Here is a 17,871-nt window from a genome sequence, read left to right as displayed (position 1 = left end):
CCCTCACTGGTGGTGATGGAGGGTGAGGGAAGCTTTAGAGCCTTGGAGGAAAGGGCAGCAGTAGGAATGCAGAGGGCAGAGTGGAGAGATTCCCACATGGAGGATCAGTGACAATAAGTGCTCACCAGCCTAAGACGCTTGTTTGCTTGTCCACTGGAGCGGGTGGGGGCTGGCGCTGAGGCTTGGACTTTGGAGGTCAGACTCCAGGGAGAGAACTGGGGTTGGCTGTGTGAGGACACCCTGGGAGGGCTAGTGTGTCACAGCTAGCCAGTGGGGATCTGAAGGAAAAACCTGGGCCTTCTGCAGAGGCAGATAACCTTTACTGCTTCCTGCTCCCTGCAGTCACAGATGGCAGGGCAATGCCTATGCAAGTGTGAGCCATGGCTGTTACCTTAGTCCCCAAGGCTGCCACCACTGCAACCAAGTATCCTGTGTGCAAGGCAGGTCAATACCCACACTCCCCTGATAGCCTGTGCAGCCCACCACTGCCAAGGATCACACAATCTGGGGCCAATTTCTCCAGGATAATGCACAGCACACTTCAGGCTCATGCTGACCTCTGCCACTTTAGACACTTCCCACACATTTCAATTGGACTGCCATATCCCTCACTCCCCTGGCCTGAGTGAGCAAGTGAGCCCTAATCAGCCACTGCTTTTGTCACCTCTTTCCTGGGTGGGGAACCAATGCCTGAGAGTGGCTCACATGCAGAGGCAGGTCCAAAACCAAAAATGAACCCCCTGGGCTGTGAGACCAAAGAAAAGAATGGGAAGTGTCTCTGTGCAGCCACAGGATGAGCAGATTAAATACCCACAATCAGCTTGGTAGACTCTGCATCCGTGGAATACCTGAATAGATAAGTGTTCCTACAACTGAGGCTGTGGAATTTGGGGGCAACTGTGGACTTTGGGCATGAGTGCATATGGGAGGAAGGCCAGGTCAGAGTCTGAGCTGACACCATAGTGCCCATAGCAGGTGCAGAGACCTACCTAGAAGTACTGGAGGACTTCCTTGTTTGCTTTCTGCTTTTGACTTGTTTCTGGTTCTATGTTTTTATTAGCTTAGTTTTTAGTGTATATTTTTGTATGTGGGGTTGCTTATTGGTTTGGTTGCTCTCTTATTTTTTTCTCCCTTTTTTTCTGTTATTTTTTCTTTTATTTTCTTTTTGTGAGTGTGTGTGTGTACATCTATTTGTGTGATTTTGCCTGTTTAATTTTGCTTTTAGCATTTGTCACAGGGGTTAATCTGCTCTTTTTCTTTCTTTCTTTTTTTCTTTTTTTTTTCTCCTTCTTTTTCCTTTTCTTCCATGCTGTGCAGCTTGCAGGGTCTTGGTGTCCCAGCTAGGGGTTGGACCTGGGCCTCCAAGGTGGAAGAGCTGAGTCCAGGATGTTGGACCACAAGAGAACTCCTGGCCCTATGGAATATTAATCAGTGAGAGCTCTCCCGGAGGTCTCCATCTCAACACTAAGATCCAGCTCCACCCAACAGCCAGCAAGCCCCAGTGCTGGATGCCTCATGTGTAACAACTAGCAAGACAGGAACATAACACCACTCATTAGCAGAAAGGCTGCCTATAGTCACACTAAGCTCACAGACACCCTGAAACACACCATCAGACATGGCCCTGCCCATCAGAAGGACAAGATTCAGATACGCCCACCAGAACACAGGCACCAGTCTCCCCCAACCAGGAAGCCTACATAAGCCACTGGATCAACCTCCCCACTGGGGACAGACAACAAAAGTAACAGGAACTATGACCCTGAAGCCTGAGGAAAGGAGACCCCAAACACAGTAAGTTAAACAAAATGAGAAGACAGAGAAAGATAGAGCAGATGAAGAAACAAGGTAAAAACCCATAAGACCGAGCAAATGAAGAAGATATAGGCAGTCTAAATGAAAAAAAAAAAAAAAAAAAAAAAAAAAAAAATCAGTGTAATGATAGTAAAAATGATCCAAGATCTCAGAAATGGTATGGAGGCACAGATAGAGCAAATACAAGAAATGTTTAACAAGGAGCTAGAAGAACAAAAGAGCAAACAAACAGTGATGAACAACATAATAACTGAAATTAAAAATAATCTAGAAGAAATCAATAGCAGAATAACTGAGACAGAAGGACGGATAAGTGACCTGGAAAACAGAATGGTGGAAATAACTGCTGCAGAGCAGAATGAAGAAAAAAGAATGAAAATAATTGAGGACAGTCTCAGAGATCCCTGGGACACCATTAAGGCACCAATATTGGAATTATAGGGGTCCCAGAAGAAGAAGCATAAAAGGAAGGGTTTGAGAAAATATTTGAATAGATTATAGTTGAAAACTTCCCTAACGTGGGAAAATAAATAGTAGATCAAGTCCAGGAAGTGCAGAGAGTCCCATATAGGATAAACCCAAGGTGAAACATGCAGAGACACGTTAATCAAACTAAAAAAGAAAAAAGAAAGAAAAGAAAAAAAAAAAAAAGAAAAGAAAAGAAAAGGAAAAAATATTGGCCCGGGCTGTGGCCTGACGCGGAGACCCCCACGTTGTGCGGGGAACCGCCCGGCCCAGCTCCCGGCTCCCAGCCCCGCTACCAGGTGTGTGCTGGGGCAGAATCCAGCCCGCGATCGCGCCTGCACAGCTGCGTTGGTCCCCTCTTTCCGCAGCGCCAGGCTCTGCCTGGCCTCGAAGTCAAGCGCTCCTGGGCGCGCTGCGGTCGGTGGAACAGCGCCTCACGGAGCTTTCGGACGTTCAGCTGCCGGAGATGCGTTTTGCGTCCCTCTCTGTGGGTGAGAGTGAGTCTCGCCCTGGTGGTTCGCGGGTAGGGAAGGCGTCGTCTGTCTGGTGGCTGAGCCCGCACACTTTAGGTGCGGCGTGGCAGATCACGCAGGTCCCGGGTCCCTGAGGAGAGTGTTCATGTCTAGGGGGAAGAGCTGGGTAAACGGATGGATGCGTTAAAGAAGAAAGATGTTGGAAGATGCGACCTGAAACTGACAGCAGTACAAGCATGCTCTTAAGAAATGTGGAGCAGGAAGTCATTGTGTGACTAACACATTTTCATCAGATTTCCTCTGATTTACTGTGAAGTGTATGTCAGAATGACGTGCACTGCCAAGAAATGTGGAATCAGGTTCCAGCCGCCAGCTATTATCTTAATCTACAAGAATGAAATGAAAGGGAAAAATCGCCAGCGCGTCATGCCAATCCGAAACTTTTCAAAGTATTCAGATTGCAGCAGAGCTGCTGAACAATTAAAGAATAATCCACGACACAAGGGCTACCTGGAACAAGTATCCCTGAAGCAGCTAGAGAAGTTATTCAGTTTTTTATGAGGTCACTTGTGGGGGCAGAGTTTGGCAGAAACAATGGAACAAATTCAACGGGAAACAACCATTGATCCTGAGAAAGACCTGAACAAACTAGATGACAAGGAACTTGCCAAAAGGAAGAGCATCATGGATGAACTTTTTGAGAAAAATCAAAAGAAGAAGGATGATCCAAATTTTGTATATGATATTGAAGTGGAGTTCCCACAGGATGAACATCTACAGTCCTGTGGCTGGGACACAGAGTCAGCTGATGAGTCCTGATAACGAAACACGAAAAAAAAAACTATCGGGTAGCAGAAAATCCCTGTTTATACAAGACCATAGATTGGTTGTAGAAAAATCTGTAAAGAACACTCTACATATTGGGTCACGTTTGGATTGACCATGTTATTTTGCAAAACCAAGATGTGTAGAGCATCTGCTATGTGGGTGCATGTGGAAATAGGAAAAATAATGCAGGAATCTTCCTTTAAGGAGCTTACAGTCTAATTGGAAGATAAGTGAAAGCTTGTGAAAAGCTAATTTAATGGTATTAGGCAGCAAAAACATTAGATCCAAATGCTTGATAAAGGCTAGAGAGGATCAGAACCTGGGTTACTGTAGGGTAGAATAGTCAGGGAGGACTTTGTCCTTCAGTGGCAAGATGATACTCTGCCTGGCCCCTGAAGTGGTAGTATTTGGATAGAAGCTTATATAGGGTTCCAGATTAGCAAAACTGGGAAGAAAAACAGGGGGATGTTACAGGGGATTGGTAAAGAGATAGGGATTAGAACATTTTATTTGAGGAACAGTAAGCAAATTGTAGTTTGATAAGGTCAGAGGGCATATGTGGTTGTCCGGGGATTAGCCTGTGTGCGTTGTCTTATCCAAATGTAGCTCTGGAGTAGAAGAGTGCCCCTGCAGAAGCCTTGCAGCTGCAAGTGGAGGTGATTTGATGGACAGCAGGGGATTTCTGCCCCCTATCCCTGCCCCAGTATCAGGAAATACATACTAAAGACATTCTGAGACCTTGAACCTCTTGCCATAAATAAGAGGTTTGTTCGTAAAATGGGAAATCTACCCATAGTAAATGAACATAGGTACTGCCAGTTTAAGCCTATTCATGAGTCTGTATCTCCAAAGAGAAGATCTTTGTTGAACAAGGTTATATGTGTGCAGATATATCTTTCTTCATATTAGAATATTATTTAATTGGTAGAGATCCTCTGTTTTCTGTAAGGAAATTAATACTTATTAAGTTAAAACTGTAAAAGTCATTCATTCTTTCTACCTGTCCATCCCTACTCTACCATTAAAAGCCTCATTAAAAAGATCGTTCTTACAGTGATACCACCAAGGACTTAAAATGGCCATGTCTCAAATGTATATTTGTCAAAGGTGGCAAAACAAATTTCAGAACTGGAGATCCTTCCATAACTACATAGTGTTTCACTGTATAGATGTAGATGATCTATTTTACAAGTTGACCTTAGGTTGTTTTCCCCTTTCACTATTCACAGTAAATAACCTCGTACATTCCCTATTTTGCTGAGCTAAAAATGATGCCTGGAGGGGAATTGCTGGGCATGTGCATCCTGAACTTTAATAGATATTGCTAGATTGTTCTGCAAAGAGTTTCATTCATTCAGTAATGTACTTAATAAGCACCTGCAACATGCTGAGCCCACACTCTTCTAGAGTCTGGGGATGCAGCGTGCACAGCAAGGTCCTGCCTTTACAAGGTGACAGTCGGCTGGGAGAGGAGAGACAATAAACATTCATAGGATGGTGTCATAGGATAAGTGCACAGAGTTAAAAACAGGGCAAAAAGAGAATGATGGTATGGGCACCATTGTTTTTGATAGGGCCTTCAGAGAAGACCTCACTGAAGAGGTGACATTTGAGCAAAGGCCTGAAGGAGGTAAGGAAAAATTCGTGCATTTCAGTGGTAGTGGAGAATGATAAGTGCCTAGGCCCCAGGGCTGGAGTGTGCTTGGTATATTTGAGGAAGAGTAAAGAGGCCAAATATGGCTAATACAGATTGAGCAAAAGAAAAACGATATGAGATGAGGTTGGAGTGTATTTTACCAATGCACAGTACACACCATGAAGGTTGTGGCAGCTTAAACTATCAGCAACACGTAAGAGTACCTGTCTTCCCCACGTGCTCATCGACAGAGTTATCAAACCTGATCTTTGTCAGTGTTATAATTTAAAAATGATATCTCATAGTTTTAATTTGTATTTCTTTTATTATGAGTGAGATGGTCTTCATATACTTTTTATGAGATAAGCCATTTTTTTATGAAATAAAAACTATGTCCTTCAAAAAAAAAAAAAAGAAAAAATATTAAAAGCAGCAAGGGAAAAGCAACAAATAACATACAAGGGAATACCCATAAGGTTATCAGCTGATTTTAGAGCAGAAACTCTGTAGGCCAGAAGGGAGTCCAAAATATATTTAAAGTAATAAAAGGGAAAAACCTACAAACAAGATTACTCTACCCAGAAAGGATCTCATTGAGATTTGATGGAGATATCAAAACTTTACAGACAAGCAATGTGAAATATCTTTTCTTAATCTGCTGTGGTATGTGAATTTCATTTTCACTTGAATCAAGGTGCATTCTTAAATTCTTTGGCTAAATTCTCATATCACATAAATATGCTTGTTCATTTTAAAAATCTTATTTACCAACTTTTAGTCTGATTTATATATAAATAAATGTTTATATTAAAATAACAAAAAAAATGCTTTACAGACAAGCAGAAGCTAAGAGAATTCAGCACCATCAAACCAGCTCTACAACAAATGTTAAAGGAACTCTCTTGGTGGGAAAACAAGAGAAGAAAAAGACCCATGAATACAAACCCAAAACAAGTAAGAAAATGGTACACATATATATAGATAATGACCTTGAATATAAATGGATTAAATGCTCCAACCTAAAGACACAGACTTACTGAGTGGATACAAAAACAAGACTCATGTATATGCTGTCTATAAGAGACCTACTTCAGACCTAGGGACACATACAGACTGAAAGTGAAGGGATGGAAAAAGATATTCCATGCAAATTGAAATCAAAAGAAAGCTGGAGGAACAATATTCATATAGACAAAATAGACTTTAAAATAAAGACTATTACAAAAGATAATCAAGGATGTAACATGACCAAGGGATCAATCCAATAATAAGATATAACAATTCAAAAAGATACATGTACCACAATGTTTATTGCAGCACTATTTGCAATAAGCAGGACACAGAAGCAACCTCAATGTCCATCAACAGATGAATGGGTAAGAAGACATGATGCATATATACAATGGAATATTACTTAGCCATAAAATGGAATGAAATTGAGTTATTTGTAGTGAGGTGGATGGGCCTATAGTCTGTCATACAGAGTGAAGTCAGAAGGAGAAAAACAAATATCATATGCTAATGTATGTATGTGGAATCTAAAAAAATGGAACTGATGAACCTAGCAACATGGCAGGAATAAAGATGCAGACATAGAAAACTGACTTGAGGGCATGGGGGGAAGGGGAGGATGGAACATTGTGAATGAGTGGCATTGACATATATACACTACCAAATGTAAAATAGATAGCTAGTGGAAAGCTGTTGCATAGCACAGGGAGATCAGCTTTGCGATTTTTGTTGAACTAGAGGAGTGGGATATGGATGGTGGGAGCAAGGCTAAAGATGGAGGGGAGGACTTCCTAGGTGGCACAGTGGGTAAGAATCCACCTGCCAATGCAGAGTTCATGGGTTTGATTCCTGCCCCAGGAAGATACCACACATCACGGAGCAACTAAGCCCATGCACCACAACTATTGAGCCTGCACTCTAGAGCCCATAACCACAACTATTGAGCCCATGTGCCACAACTACAGAAGCCCACATGCCTAGAACCCATGCTCTACAACAAGAGAGGCCACCACAATGAGAAGCCCACTTGCCACAATGAAGAGTAGCCCCTGCTCACCACAATTGGAGAAAGCCCATGTGCAGCAATGAAGACCCAACACAGCCAATAAAATAAACAAACAAATAAACAAATAAATAAATAAATTTATTAAAAAAAAGATGGAGGGGATATGGGGGTACATGTATAAATATAACTGATCCACTATGCTGTACAATGGAAACTGACACAACATTGCAAAACAAATATACTCCAATAAAGATGTATTAAAAAAAGATGCATATATATATTGCCTATAAGAGACTCACTTCAGATCTAAAGGCACACATAGACTGAAAGCAAGAGGATGGAAAAAGGTATTCCATGCAAATGGAAACAAAAAGAAAGCCAGGGAATTTCCCTGGTGGTACATGCTTAAGAGTCCACCTGCCAATGCAGGAGACACAGATTCAATCGCTGGGCCAGGAAGATCCCACATGCCACAGAGAAACTAAGCCCATGCACCACAACTACTGAGCCTGTACTCTAGGAATTCAAAGCCACAACTACTGAGCCCACACACTGCAACTACTGAAGCTCACACTCCTAAAGCCCATGCTCCACAAGAGAAGCCACCACACTGAGAAGCGTGTGCACTACAATGAAGAGTAGCCCTCACTTGCCACAACTATAGAAAGCCTTCATGCAGCAATGAAGACCCAACAAAGACAAAAATAAATAAATACATAAATAAATAAATAAATAAATATATAAATACATCTTTAAAAAAAGAAAAGAAAAAGACAGTCAGTAGATTTTAAAACAAACCCTCTAACAAGAGGCAAAGGACATTGTATCCATATTTTTTTCAAGTACACATGCAACATTCTTTAGGATAGATTACATGCTAGTCCACAAAATAAGTCTTAACAAATTTTAGAAGACTGAAATTGTATCAAACATCTTTGACCACAACAGTAAAAGACTGGAAATCAACTACAAGAAGAAAAAGAAAAAGCTGCAAAAAACACAAACATGTGGAGGGTAAACAATATGCTACTAAACAACAAATAGTTCACTGAAGAAATTAAAAAATAGCTGGAGAGAAATGAAAATGGAAACATAGCATTCCAAAATCTATGGGACACAGCAAAAGCAGTTCTAAGAAGGAATTTATAGTGATACAAGCCTACATAAGGAAATTTTTAAAATCTCAAATAAACAATATAACCATACACATAAAACAACAAGAAAAAGAAGAGCAAACAACACCCAAGTTAATAAAAGGAAAGTAACAATAAAAACTAAAGTAGAAATAAATGAAACAGAGACAAAAAAAAAAAAAAAAACACAACAGAAAAAATCAATGACAATAAGATCTGCTTCTTTAAAAAGATAAACAAAATTTATAAACCTTCAGCCAGTCTCATCAAGAAAAAGGCAGAGAGGACCCAAATAAATTAAGTCAAAAATGAAAGAGGAGAAATTGCAATGAACATCACAAAAATACAAAGAATCATGAGATTGCTCTGAACAATTATACACCAATAAAATGGACAACCTAGAAGAAATAGATGAATTCATGGAAACATACAATCTCCTAAAACCAAATCAGGAAGAAATAGAAAAATGTGAACCAAAGAATTACCAGTAATGAAATTGACTCAGTAATAAAAGAACTCCCCAAAAATAAAAATCCGGAAAGAGATTGCTTCCCAGATGAATTCTGCAAAACATTTATGAAAGAGTTAACACCTATGTTTCTCAAAACATTCTAAAAATTGAAGACAAATCAATGCTTCTAAACTCATTCTATGAGACCAGAATCACCCCATTACCAAAACCAAAGACACCACAATAAAAGAAAATTAGAGGCCAATATCACTGCTGAATATATACACAAAAATTCTAACCAAAACATTAGTAAGACAAATTCAATAATACATTTAAAGGGTCATACACCATTACAAAGCAGGATTTATTCCAGGAATGCATGATAATTCAATATCTGCCAACTAATCTATATAATACAACCCATTATCAAATTGAAGAATAAAAATCTTATGGTCATCTCAATACAAGCAGAAAATCTTTTGACAAAACTCAACATTTGTTTGTGATAAAAACTCTCAATAAAGTGGATATAGAGGAAAGATGTCTCAACATAATAAAGCCTATATATGACAAACCCACAGCTAACATCATACTCAATAGTGAAAAGCTGAAAGCATTCCCTCCAAGATAAGGAACAAGATAAGAATGCCCACACTCATCAATTTTATTCAACATTGCATTGGAAATCCTAGTCAAACAAGAGAGATAAACAAATCAGAACTGGAAAGGAAAAGTAAAATTGTCACTGTTTGTAGATGACATAATACTCTTCATAGACAATCACAAAGCATCCACCAAAAAATATTAGAACTTCTAAATGAATTCAGTGAAGTTCAAGATACAAAGTTAATATACAAAAATTTGATACTTTTCTATATACAAATAGCAAGCTGTCAGAAAAAGAAATTAAGAAAGAATGCCATTTATAATTGGATGAAAAAGCAGTAAATACCCAGGGGTAAATCTAAACAAGGAGGTAAAATACCTGTACTTGGAAAACTATGAGACATTACTGAAAGTAATGGAAGATGACATAAACAAATGGAAAGATATACCATACTCATGGATTGGAAGAATTAATATTGTTAAATTACCATACCCTCCAAGACAATCTATAGATTCAATACAATTCCTAACAAAATACCAATGACATTTTTCAAAGAACTAGAACAAATAATTCTAAAATTTATACGGAAGTACAAAAGACACTGAATAGTCAAATCATTCTTGAGAAAGAACAGATCTAGTGGTATTATGTGCCCTGATTTTGAACTATAATACAAAGCTACAGAGCTCAGAACAGTAAGGTACTGGCATGAAAACAGGCACATGGTTCAATGGAACAGAATAGGGAGATTAGAAATGAACCCACACTTATATAGTCAATTTATCTATGACAAAGGAGGCAAGAATGTATACAATTGGGGCAAAACATCCTCTTCAATAAATGATGTTGTGAAAACTGGACTTCACGCAAAATAATAAACCTGGACTACTTTTTCACACATTATACAATAATAAACTCAAAAGCGGATTAAAGACAAATGTAAGAGCCGATACCATAAATTCCTACAAAACAGGCAGTACACTTTTTGTCATGGGTCTTAGCAGTATTTTTTGGATATTTCTCCCCAGGTAAGGGCAACAAAAATGAAAATAAACAAATAATATTACATCAAACTAAGAATCTTTTGCACAGAGAAAGAAAATATCAACAAAATAAAAATGGAGAATACTGAGTGGGAGAAGATAGTTTTAAACAATATATCCCATAAGGGGGTTAATATCCAAAATATAAAAAGAACTCTTACAACTCAACATAACAACAACAACAACAAAAACCAACCCAACTACAAAAGGGCAGATAACCCAAATAGACCTTTTCAAAATAAGACATGCAAATAACCTACAGGTATATGAAAAGATCCTAGGCATCACTAATCATCAGAGATATACAAATCAAAACCATGAGATGACACCTCACTTCTGTCAGATAGCTATCATCAAAAAGACAAGAGGTAACAAGTATTGGTGAGGGTGTGCATAAAAGAGAATTCTCATGCACTGTTGGCATAGCTACTATGGAAAACACTAAGGAGGTTTCTTAAGAAATTAAAAATAGAATGCTCATTCAATCCAGGAGTTCCATGTTTGAGCATTTTTTGAAGAAAACAAAATACTAATTTGAAAAGATATATGCACCCCAATGTTCATTATTTAAAATAGCCAAAATATGGAAGCATCCTAAGTGCCCATTGATAAACAGATGGGTAAAGCAGCTATATACACACAGTGGGATACTAGTCAGCCATGAAAAAGAATGAATTCTTGCCATTTGTGACAACATGGATGGACCTAGAGTGTATTATGTTAGTGAAATAAATCAAACAGAGAAAGATGAATACCTTGTGATCTCACTTATATGTGGAATCTAAGAAAACAAATGAATAAACATGAAAAAACAGAGAAGACTCATAGAACAAACATGGTTGTCAGAGGGAAGGGTTTTGCGGGAGGATGAGTGAAATAGGTGAGGAAGATTAAGAGGTATAAATTTCCAGTCATAAAATTAATAAATCACTGGATCTAATGTACAACAACAAGAATAATATTATAATAACATTTTAGGGTGACACATGTTAACTAGACTTACAATGATGATCATGTTGTAATGTATTAAGATATCAAATCATTATGTTTACACCTGAAACAAATATAATATTGTAACTCAATTATACTTCAGTAGGAAAAACCATTCTGGGTGGGCAAATTATATTTTCAGTTATCTCTATGTATTGCACAGCCAATAATCAAGTGTGAAAGCAATAAACAAACATACACATGCAAAAACAACATTTTTCAAATATGCATGTTATTTGATATAGACCTATGTCCATTATACTCAATTTGAATATATTATTTAGGATATATGCTAGTAAACTAACAATGGCAATAACTCTAAGCTTGAGTTGAAACAATCAAAGTGAAAAGGTGAAGAAATCAAAGGAGGCTCTTGTGACGCTGAATGCCTGTGGCATTCTCTTTAAAGCAACAGAGATTTAGAGACAGACAAACCCATTTGCTTCCCTGTGGATATTATTTCACTGCCCAAGTAGTCCGTAGAGAATGATTTTTACATAATATTCATATTGTTAATCCTTTCATTGAATGATAAATTTTGTAATCAACTTTTAGAGAAAATATAGAAGATGATTTTAATCAGGCAACAAACTGTATATATTAAATATAAATAGAAATTTAAGAACAAGAAAGTAGAGAAGAGAGCAAGTGGAAGGACATGTATGTGCTTATCATCTTTCCTATTAAGAGTCCACAAATATATGCCGAGATTGTTATGACAAAGAATGGGAGTTTTAGTTTAATATCTAAAGTTACAACATTGACCACTAGAATAAAATATTATTATATTCTTATAATACTATAAGAAAAATCAGAAGACAATTTACTGTTAATGTGCTACATTTAAAAAAAATATTCAAAAATTTTAATGGAAACCCCAAGAAAACTTTAAAAACAACAAACACATTATAAAACAAAAATGGCAAACTACTAATAGTGGTTACTTCTAGGGGTAGGATAAGAGGAAGACTTAAAATTTCACTCCTTTTTGTGTTTTAATTTTTTAAATCATGCATAAACATATTTATTAAGAAATAAAAGCAATTGTAAAATGAAGTAAATGGCTGACCTACACAATAGGGAATTGATTGAACAAATAGTAGTATAATAGGTATCAGAGAATCCAATGTCCCCTTTGGAAAGAATAAGACAAGTCAACATTCTGTCACTGAAAGGTAACACTGGTTTAAGAAATATAAAAAAGTAAACTGCAATAAAAAATACAGAGCATAATCCAATTATGTTTAAAAGTATATACTTGTATGTGTTTTTGTGAGTGTAATTGTGTGTCTATGTTTATATTTCTATACAAAGGCATCTGGAAGAATGAAAGAGATCAGAGGATTTCCGCTTTTTAGTTCAGCCATTCAGTTTTATTTGAATTTTATAATGAGTATTTTATTATCCTAAAATGACTGTGTCATTACTCTCTGAAGAAAAGTTATTGAAGTTAAAAGACAAGCATAGTTAGATCTCTCTAATTAAAATAGAGGCAACAAAAAGTTTCAATATATTTTGAGACTCAAGGTTTCACAATTGAAAGTATTGAAGGGCTTCCCTGGTGGCTCAGTGGTTAAGAATCTGCCTGCCAAGGCAGGGGACAAGGGTTCAAGCCCTGGTCCAGGAAGATCCCACATGTGTAGAGCAACTAAGCCCATGAGCCACAACTACTGAGCCCATGTGCCACAACTACTGAGTCCATGTGCTGCAACTACTGAAGCCCCCGTGCCTAGAGCCCATGCTCTGCAACAATAGAAACCACCACAATAAGAAACCTGCACACTGCGGTGAAGAGTAGCCCCTGCTCTCCACAACTACAGAAAGCCCACTCGCAGCAACAAAGACCCAATGCAGCCAATAAATTAAAATTTTTAAAAAAAGTAACCAAAATCCTACCTAAAAAAAAAAAAAAAAGGATTTAAATCTCTTGCTTTATTTTTCCTTCTAACTTTGACTAGGACCTTTTTGACTAGGGTGCCTTTTCTTTCCACACCTACTTGTCTAGTCAATGGATTTGGTTCAGTGACAGGTGGGTTACAGTCTTCTAAGCATAATAGTTCTTATATGTTTTATAATCTATTCCTCTTCCAGATCTCTAAATGTATCATATCTCTCTCACACACACAGAGTTACCCAAAACTGACATGATAGCTCCAAAGAAATGAAGAAGATATCTATAGTAACCCTCCTTCAGGCTAGTTTCTCAATCTGTTAAAAGAAAAAAGTTATTTTTGGTAGAGTTATCTAGGTACTCTAAACTATATACAGTCACCTAGGGCCTTAATTATCTATCTATCTATCTATCTATCTATCTATCTATCTATCTATCTATCATCTATCTATCTATCTATATTTTGCCACTAACCAAATTAAAAGTAAAATGAGAAATTTTTCTTTTCCTAACAGCTAAAATTGGAAGTCCTTTTAAAGAAGCTATTTTTAGTGAAATCTGTTGCTAAGCTTCTGAGGGAGAAAGTGAGATCCTGGGGCATAATTTCTCTCTGTGTGGCTCATTGGCCTCCTGTTATCTGTCCAATATGACTGTTGAAATTCACATTCCTGAGTCCTACCTGAATAAACTGAAACAGAATTTCTGGCTGGGAGGCATCCTCTGAGATTTATCTCATAAATGTCTTAAGGAAGACTGACAGAACTTTTAAGAACAGAATTATTTTCTATGTAATTTGATACACAGCTATAATGGTAAATGCCCTCCACCTAGTATTTACTTTCTCCATTTATTAAGTAATGACCACTGCATTCTTAAATGTTTTTATTAGGAATTTTTTTTTATTGTGTTTTTTGTTTTTTGGTTTTGATTGTGTGTGTATATGTGTAACAACCAAGTTGGTGGTTCACAACTGGGTCAGTGCTATCGGGACCAAAGGAAGCAGACTTAGAGTTACTTGAAGGCAGAAGAGAGCCTTAGAATTTGAGCCTCTAGGGGACTACCCAAAGGCTTAGGAAGGCTTTGTGTGTCCATACACTGTGTATTAGGCTTCTAGTCAATCTCAACTCAAGGATTTGGTCTGGAGAGCAGCTAGGTCACATAATTAAACAATTTCCAGTAACCTCTTTTGTTTGTGTGGTACTAGCTGAGGCCTTCAAGAGCGGTCAGTGGATATTGCTGAATGCTATTTTCTCTACAGGAATTTCCCCAGGGAGTTGAGAGGCACCATGTTTGCAGCCCTGAAGATGCATATACTATCATTGCTCACCTACAATTTAGTAACAAGCAGTCCTGGCTAATGCTCTAGTGTGACAGATCCTCTACCCAGCCTCTCAATCAACCATCTCAGTAAAAGATAGAGTAGCTCCTTTGGGAATGGACTTTGTTTAGAAGTTCAGAAATCTCAGCTTTCTTCTTTCTGATTCACTAGAAGAGAAAGAGTACAGTACGAGAAACAAGAAAGATGAAGGACCCTTTCATGCAGGCAGAGTGCAGAGTCATGGGATTAGTGATATTCTTAAAAGCCACTTGGTATACAGGTGCTACAAGAAGACCTTGGGCCTTGTTTACAATGAAGCATGTGAAGGAATTCTTTGTGGTATGTAAATAATCATGACTTTCATGTGGCAACCTGTACAGATAATTTTGTAGAGGGAATTGATGTTAGAGATTAAGTTAGGCCACTCACCCTTAATTTTCAGAGAAACTGAGCTCCAAAGATTTTCCCAAACTCACAGTTTGATTGTAGCAGAGGTGGGATGAAGGAGAATGGAGAGTAACTGCTTAATAGGTACAATGTTTGCTTTTAGGGTGATGGAAATATTTTGAAACTTAGAAGTGGTTGCACAATATTGTGAATGGACAATATTAACTGCCACTGAATTGAACACTTCAAAATAATAAATTTTATGTTCTGTGAATTTTTCCTCAATAAAAATAAGTAAACATATATATGCCATATATGGTATATATATATATATATATATATATATACACACAGACACACACACACATATAGTCTCAAGCTTTTTTGTTCTTTTCAGCAAAATAGTTGGACAGAATTATCTAGTCTGCCATTTTCTTTTTTTGTCGAAAAGACCTAATAGGCAAATGTGCTTTTATTTATTTAATACAAATCCCTTGTGTGTTCTACTCTCAACAAGGGTTTTTCATCCTTGGCACTGCTGATATTTTGAGCCAGATAGTTCTTTGTTGTAGGTGATTGTTCTGTGCAATACAGGATGTTTAACAGCATTTCTGGCTTCTACTCACTAGATTCAAGTAGGAACCCAGCCTCAACTGTGACAACTAAAAATGTTTTCAGACATTGCCAAATATCCCGAAAGGCAAATTTGCCCCTGGTTGAGAATTTCTGCTCTAAATTAAGTGTTCTTAGCTTGGCTTGCATCAGCTCCAAGGAGGATCTATGAATGCTCTGAAATTGTATGTACCCAGGAAAGAAAGTATAGTAGGAGTTAACAGTTTCATTTGAAAAAAGTTTTAGAAAGTTAAAAACAGGTTTGAAACTTATTCTCCTCCAGGGGTGCTACATTAGGAGTCCAAGGCAAGACTCATTCTAAATGTTTTCCTTTTGCTTAGTAGAGGTTTAATCTGAGGTCTGGGTAGGCAGTTTTTGTGTGTTTGTTATTGTTATTTGTTTTGCTTTTAAAAATCACAAACAGAATTTAAAAAATAGAAGTAACTTGTAAGATATTATGATGTCTCAGTCAAGCCTCAGATCAGGAGACAGAACTTGCTTTAGGCATTTCAAATAGAAACAGGTTTAACAGATGAAATTGGATGCTATGAAAATTACTGTAAACTTCGAATTGTCATCAGTTTACTTCTGGGTCTCACCACCTCAGTCAGGGTACAGAGTTCAACAAGTTGCTGTTGTAATCACTTACACTTTATTTTTTCTCCACTGCAGTTGGCTCTCTCAATTGCAAAGTTTTTGGCAAGGCATTGGAATGCAGAGACCAGCTGCTGTAAAATATTGCTCTCCAATTGCTGGGGCATGCGGATTGGTCCCTGTGCATTTCTGCCTGCAAACACCACCCAAGTGCATCAAATTAGGAGAGCCAGAACCACATCCAGATTCTTAGCTAAAACAAAGTCTTGGAAATGTAGGTTTTTTTCCCCTTGATTTTCTAATCTTTTTTGGTAGAAGAAAGATGGAGTGGGAATTTCAAGAACCAATTTAAGCAGCTACTATGTAAGGATATTCACTTAGATGATGGATTGTGTGAGCATAAATACAAAAAACAAAAATCAAAGACCCACAAATTTTTTGAATACTGCTCATGAACATGAATATAGTAGAAAAATGGTCATTTTTACTAGTTTTCAAATAAACAGAATCTGACACAATGTTATAGCCTAGACTGGGACAGTGCAAATCTCTGGGCTATTCCTTCAAAACAAAGAAATAAGCTAAAAAGATATAGCTAAACTCTAGAGAAAATAGCAGCTTTAGATACCTAATGCTGAGCACTTTCACTTGAGAATTGACCTTATCTCAAGGGTCAAGCTAAATAGAATTGAAACAAATGTGCATCAATTTTACTGTATGTAAAACAACAAGTGACTGATACATTAAAAAAATCACATAAACTACCAACACAAATTTTTTGTTCTATTCCTCCATCACTTAACCCTCTTCATCATGTAATTTATGTAAATCTTTATTTGGATAATCCAAATAGTTTTCACACTATATTCTCTGGTTGAAGTTTCTTGTGCTGAGCAGAGTACTAAAGCTTTCTGATGAAAGTTAACTTGAATCCAATGGCCCGTCTTTCTCCATAGATAATAAAGTCCTTTACTTACCAAGAAACTTTTACAGAAGTATATTTTAAAGTGAGAAAAACCTGGAGAATCTTTATTTTATTGGAACTCCAGCATGCTAATTTTCACACAGGGCAGGAGAGCTCCTGCTAACATTAGGCAAGTCAATTTTCCATTCACCTGACTCCCACATGTAACCAATGATGGAAAGGGCTGCCTGGTGTGCATACTTGCTACACTGAGGATCTCTCTGGGGGATTACCTGCTATGTAGAATTGAACTGAAGACACTTTATTATTCTTTCTCCTTTTGAAGAAATACACAACACTCCCCATCAGATACTTTTGCTCATGAGGTACCTGACCCTTCCTAAAACAGATGAAATTAATCTTAATTAGATTAAATGTAAATTGTAGTGACTTGATGTTTTACTTTTCCTAGCATATTTGTGTTTGAAACTCAGTTCAGCATTATTCAGAAGATGTTTTTGGTCAGGGCAACTCCCAAATCATATTTTGTAGATTACAGCATTATTTATGCCTGCTTTGTTACTTGAGCAGGAGATTCATTGGGTAATATCTATAAAAATCAGTTGTTTTTATAGGCAACAAAGGACTATTCATCAATATATACATTTATACTGATTGTGATAGTATCCTGGTTATATGAAAGACAT

At 37.5% G+C, this 17,871-nt stretch overlaps 1 pseudogene; it reads left to right on the top strand.

The window, feature by feature from the left end:
- The first annotated feature begins 3,074 nt into the window (after nt 1–3,074).
- Nucleotides 3,075–3,572, top strand: LOC130832101 (centrosomal protein of 19 kDa-like; annotated as a pseudogene).
- The last annotated feature ends 14,299 nt before the right edge of the window (nt 3,573–17,871 follow it).

The sequence above is a fragment of the Hippopotamus amphibius genome, chromosome 11 (assembly GCF_030028045.1).
Source record: "Hippopotamus amphibius kiboko isolate mHipAmp2 chromosome 11, mHipAmp2.hap2, whole genome shotgun sequence".
Taxonomy (NCBI): domain Eukaryota; kingdom Metazoa; phylum Chordata; class Mammalia; order Artiodactyla; family Hippopotamidae; genus Hippopotamus; species Hippopotamus amphibius.
This window is presented reverse-complemented; position numbering and strand designations above follow the sequence as displayed.